The following is a 6,355-nucleotide window of genomic DNA, read 5'->3' as shown; positions in this document are numbered from 1 at the left end:
GGAACATGCCTTATGTTCCATTTTATTCTGGTTGAAACCTTGGGGAGACTTCTCCTCTTCATCATCTGAGGAGACTTGATCTGAATCTTCACTATCAGACACTCTACCTCCATTAGCTAAAAGATGCTCTGTCAACTGTGGTGCCCCTCGGAAGGTATTTCTTCTCTGACGTTTTGTCATTCCTGGTGGAGGCCATTCGGTGCTGGTAATGATCATCTTACGGACTTCATCTTCGGTTCGCATTGGTGTTTTTCTTTTCTGCTGAGGACACTCCCTTGCATAGTGCCCTTGCTCATCACACATAAAACAAATGATACTTGCTTCTTTTGAGTCAACATGTGGCACGTCACCATGGGTCCTTCGGGATGCTGGCGGCATGCTGACTTGTGGTGTGAGTGCTTGGACTGCCTCCAACTGCACTTGAGGTTGTATTTGACTCAGGTTCAGAATTGGCGTCTGATGCTGCTGTAGTATCTCTATAAGCAATCGGTTCTGGTTAATCAGGTGTTGGACCAGTGTCACACAACTGGTGTCTGGTGCTTCATTCACTCGGGAGCTTGAGGTACCAATGTCCTGTCTTCTGACCTTATTGCCTTTCTCATTGTCAGCCATCTGTTGCAAAGGTTTGGAGAGGGAGAGAGGGAAAACAAAAGGGGAGAGACAGATTAGAAACTAAGGATAGGACCTTAACAGATCTATGCCTTTTGCTGTTATGATGTATGTTGGGCTTATTCTGCAAGTTGATTAAGCAAACAACCTAGCATGGTTACATCACAACCCACTGATGCAAACCATGCGCTACACACACAAGCAAGGAAACACACGACTAACGACTCTGCCCTAGAGGGTGGCTTAGGTTCTGCGACGGGTTCTCCAAGATCTTCACTCCTTCACAGCTGGCTTCACTGCTTCCTCCACTTCGCTAGCGGATCCTCCAGCCTTCCGGAGCTTCGGCAGACAACTGACGATGTCTTCTTCTTCACTGACCTGACCATCTGGTACTAGTTGAAATTTGAAGAAGGAAGAAAAGAGTAACCCTTTTGCAAATAGCATTAGGGGAAGAAGAAAAAGAGGAACTTTCGCAAATAGTTTTATTTATAAAATATGTCCTTAGGTTTTATCCACTTGGCTTATCCTACAGTCGAGATGGCTCTGATACCAGCTTGTCGCGACCGGGAAAATTTCCTTTTCCCGAACGCTAGTGTATTAATCCCCGTCCCAGGAAAAGCCGGGGTACACCACACAAACATGATATAAAAGACACATCTTTATTATATCGATAATATTTACATTATTACAAAGGCGCTTCAGGCCTGACAATCAAAAATAAACAGCAGCGGACTAGCGGGCCTACGGCTCCATCTTCACAGGCGCTCAACTGGGGTATAAGCCAGGACTCCACCTAAGACATCTTCTCCAAAGCTTCTCTTACTGAAGAGGGGAAAGATTGAGCAAGAATGAGTACAACCACAGTACTCAGCAAGCCACACCGGAGATGCATAATTAATGCAAGGGGGTAAAGGGGATAATAATATAGGGGTTAAGTTTTGCAGAAAGCAGCATTTAAAAGTCACTTAGTTGCCCAAAGCCATTTTATAAAGACGATCCTAGAGCTACACAGTATTATTAATCAAGGCCGTGAACCCACACGAACCTGCCTTAACCCAAGGCCTACGATGATTCAGACCGAACTGGCAACCCGACCCTGGGTCCCAGCTCGTCCCAAGCCAACCCAGGCCAACCATTCCACATTTTAGTTGTTGAGCAAATTTTAAGAATTAAAACACTGACTTGGGTACATTGCTCGGCTTGCCCATAACCGAGGGCGCGGCTATTCGAATAGATTATACTCTGATCAGAGGTGTACATCTTTACCCACAAGACACATCTTCCTCACGTGCAACCACGTGCCACATACCACCACGGTATACAGACGGAAGACGTGACATAGTTTCCAACCCATCCTAGCCATAGACAAGAGTACCGACCCAATCCCACCTACGGCCGGAACCTCCGGGACAGGTAGGCAGGATTGAGCCCCCTAGCAGCAGGGCACCAACCCTCTGCCATGACATCTCGACTACCGGGCCGCAGCTCGTGTAGCCTTCATTTGCCCTGGAGAATGTCCATCGACCCCCGACTTCACACATCTCCAATCCGTGTACTTTTGTTTATAACCAGACTGAGCCACAAACTAAGCCTTACCCACTAGACATGTGGAAGTACGGTAGTGCTTTGCAACAGAGGCCCGAGCTTAATCCTTATAGTGGCCGGGGTGCTACTTCCCACAACTGGCATGCACCCAAACCCCACCGAAAACAGGTTTTAGGGGTTTTGAAAGAGGAAGAGAGGTGTATGTCCAATTCCACCATAAACCAACAATTCCATAGTGTCCAAATGATATGAGAATTCCCAAAGTCTAAAGTTATAAAAACCACCTAATGTTGTCCTATTTAATCAGCGAAGCATCTACCTAAATTCATACTAGTGGAACCATGAATAGAGTACTCACTAGTTGGGGTTTTGTTTAACCTAGGGTGAACAAGGTAATAATAACAATAACAATAATAATAAGGTCATAACAAAGGTAAATAGGTATGGCTAGATAAAACAGTGATAACGCGGGAATTTAAATAAAGCGATAATGCAATAATTTAAATCAACATAATTTTACAAACTGGGATTCAATATGTTCAAGGATGATGTGACTTGCCTTGCTCGCTTTCCCAAACGTCGGCTTCAACTTCCACGAAGAGCGGATCTTCCGAAGCTGCAGCGTCTACACGACCAACGGAAAAGAAAAGGCTTTTACTCTAATAAACTCCATATAACAAGCAGAAACAAAGCACAAAAATGGGTTCTTGACTTCTTAAGGAAAAATTAGAGACTTGAACGGTCCAATTCCGAGTTCAAATGGCCAAGTTATGGCCATTTGAAGTTTATATGCTCTTTAAATGAATATTTGCGAATTTCTTCATTTAAATTTTAATTTAAAATTGGATTTATTGCGTCAGCCGAGAGAGAGGGCGCGCGGACCGGGTCCACGGGAGTGGGGCCCACGCGACAGCCTCTCGGTCCACGGTGGACCGGGTGCACGCGGCTGACGCCGGCCGGCGCCGTGGGTCCCACGCGTCAGCCGCACCCGCGGGCGCGGGCGGCTGACGGCCGGGCCCACCTGGCAGCCGCGGGGCGCGCCCGAAGGCGGCCTCGCCGGCACGGCCGACGGGAGGCGGCGCACCCGCGCCCCGATGGTCGCCGCCGGCGACCACCGACGCGGCGGAGCGGCGCCCGAGAGAGAGGAGGGAAGGGGGAAGCGAAAGGAGCGGTCCACAGCTCACCCCGGGTCGATGGCGGCGACGGAAACGGCGACCGAAGCGGCGAGAGGCGGCGGCGCGGTTCGGAGCGACGAGGACGGCGGCGCTCCGACGGTCGGCGGGCGAAACGGAGGAGCGGACGAGGTCGGCGAGGACGCGGCGAAGCCGAAGGAGGCGGTGCCGAAGCGGGAGGAGGTCCGGGGCGACGACGGCGGCGAACCGGAGCTCGGCGGCGACGGCGGAGAGAGAGGACGAAGGCGCGGGCTTGATTCCGACGGGGAGAGAGAGCGGCGAGCGGCGGAAACGGAGGAGAGAGGCACGGGGAGCGATTAAATAGGGTTGGGAGGGAGAGAGGGCGGCCGGGGAGGAAGGAATCGGCCGCGGAAATCTCGGACTCCATCAATGGCGCCGGCGAGGATTGCGGGAGACTTTCCGAACGAATCCGAGGGAGAGAGAGAGGGAAAAGAGGGGGGAAAGAGGGAGGGAATCACGGGGAGTGATTTCCCCCTCTTTATGGCGCGCGGGAACGGCGGGATGCGGCGGATTCGGCGGCGGCGGCGGCGCTAGGGCACGGGCAGGCGGCGGGCGCGGCGCGAGGTAGGGGATGACAGGTGGGCCCCACCCGTCAGCGAGGGTGGCGGGCGGGCCCACCCGTCAGCGGCGCGCGCGCGGGGGAAGGCCGATGGGCCGCGGGGGAGAGGAGAGAGAGGGAGGGAGTTGGGCCGAGCCGGCCCAAGAGGGGGAAGGGGGGGAAAAGAAGACTTTTTAGGGTTTTTCTTTTTATAAAACCATTTTAACTTTGTTTATTTCTTAATAATTATTATTTGTGCTCTGAAAATTCCACTAAAATTTGAGGGCTCCTTTTAGACCAAGGAGAATTTAACAAAAATTCTCCGGGCCACATTCGAATTTTTCTTGTACGTATTTTAGTGTTTGCCAATTTCTTTTCGAATTTTAATTAATTCTATTATTCCTTTTAGAAAATGATTTTTATTTCGGGATGAATTTATCAGGACGTGACAAGTGACAAGAACTGATGAAGGAATTTCGGCTAGTAACTTTGAAGCATGTATCTCGAGAGCAGAATATTGAAGCTAATGATTTAGCCTAAGGGGCATCGGGATATAAGCCGATGATCAAAGATGTTCAGATTGAGGTTGCTACCGTAACAGCTGATGATTGGAGATATGATGTCTATTGGTATTTACAGGATCCATCTCAATCGCCTTCTCGGAAGTTAAGATATAAAGCGTTGAAGTATACATTGTTGGACAATGAGCTTTATTATCGGACGATCGATGGAGTGTTGCTTAAATGTTTGAGTGCCGATCAGGCAAAAGTTGCAATCGGTGAGGTTCATGAAGGGGTATGTGGCACTCATCAATCGGCGCATAAAATGAAGTGGTTACTTCGACATGCTGGATATTTTTGGCCGACGATGTTGGAGGATTGCTTTAGATATTATAAAGGTTGTCAAGACTGTCAGAAATTTGGAGCGATCCAGAGAGCGCCGACATCGGCTATGAATCCTATTATTAAACCATGGCCGTTTAGAGGTTGGGGAATTGATATGATCGGCATGATTAATCCACTGTCCAGCAAAGGACATAAGTTTATATTGGTGGCAACCGATTATTTTACCAAGTGGGTAGAAGCGATCCCTTTGAAGAAGGTTGATTCTGGGGATGCTATTCAATTTGTTCAAGAACATATTATCTATAGATTTGGTATTCCTCAAACTATTACAACCGATCAAGGTTCAATCTTCGTGTCCGATGAATTTGTTTAGTTTGCCGATAGTATGGGTATCAAATTGTTGAATTCTTCACCATATTATGCACAAGCTAACGTGCAGGCCGAGGCATCTAACAAAAGCTTGATCAAGTTGATTAAAAGGAAAATTTCTGATTATCCTCGGCAATGGCATACTCGTTTAGCCGAAGCTTGTGGTCTTATCGGATGGCTTGTCATGGATCAATCCAAGTTCCTCCTTATAAGCTTGTTTATGGGCGTGAAGCTATTTTGCCATGGGAAGTTAGAGTTGGCTCACGACGAGTAGAGTTGCAAGATGGTTTGACAGCCGATGAGTATTATAACCTTATGGCCGATGAAAGGGAGGACTTGGTTCAATCACGTTTGCGAGCTCTTGCTAAGGTAACTAAAGATAAAGAACAAGTTGCTCGGTACTATAATAAGAAAGTGGTACCCAAGACTTTTTCGGAAGGTGAACTTGTATGGAAGTTGATTTTGCCGATTGGAACTCGGGATAACAAATTCGGCAAGTGGTCACCGAATTGGGAGGGACCGTTCCAAATCTATAAGGTTGTGTCTAAAGGGGCATATATGTTGCAAGGGCTTGATGGAGAAGTTTATGGACGAGCACTCAATGGCAAGTACTTGAAGAAATATTACCCAAGTGTTTGGGTTAATGCATGATCGTCTAGTGTTGCCGATGCATGACAGCCGATGTGTTTACATCGCCTTGAGATGGCCGATATGGTTATATCGCCCTTAGTTGTTTTTCCATGTTGTAATCGGTTGTGGTTTGCTGATGTACAATGGCCGATATAGTTGTATCGCCCTTAGTCCACATTATAATTTTCCTAATGTCTTCGCCATTACAAAATTAAGGGGGCACATATATTCACAAGATGCAAATTTAGCAAACTTTTGAGCAAATTTGGGAGTTAGATTAATCGGCACAAAGGGTTGTCAAGAGAAACATCAGAAATATTTTAGCCGATTACAAAAAGCTTCTAAGAGTTATTACAAAGCGTCATTGAGACAAGTAACGCTGGATAGCTGATATAGCTCTTTGCCTAATTTGTTCTACTTCTTCAATGGCTTGAGCATCTTGAGCATCGGTTCCAGGGATGGTTTTCAGAGATTTAGTCATATCAGCGACATTCTTGATAGCTGATTTCAGCTTTGCTTTTTGTTCTTCAATAGACTGAGGAAGATCGGCTAGCTTCTTGTGCTCTAGATCCAGTTCAGCATTGCATTCTTGAAGTTGAGCCAAGAGCTCAATCTTGCGAGCTTCG

Source organism: Oryza sativa, chromosome 7, assembly GCF_034140825.1.
Source record: "Oryza sativa Japonica Group chromosome 7, ASM3414082v1".
NCBI lineage: Eukaryota > Viridiplantae > Streptophyta > Magnoliopsida > Poales > Poaceae > Oryza > Oryza sativa.
Note: the sequence above shows the minus strand (reverse complement) of the source record.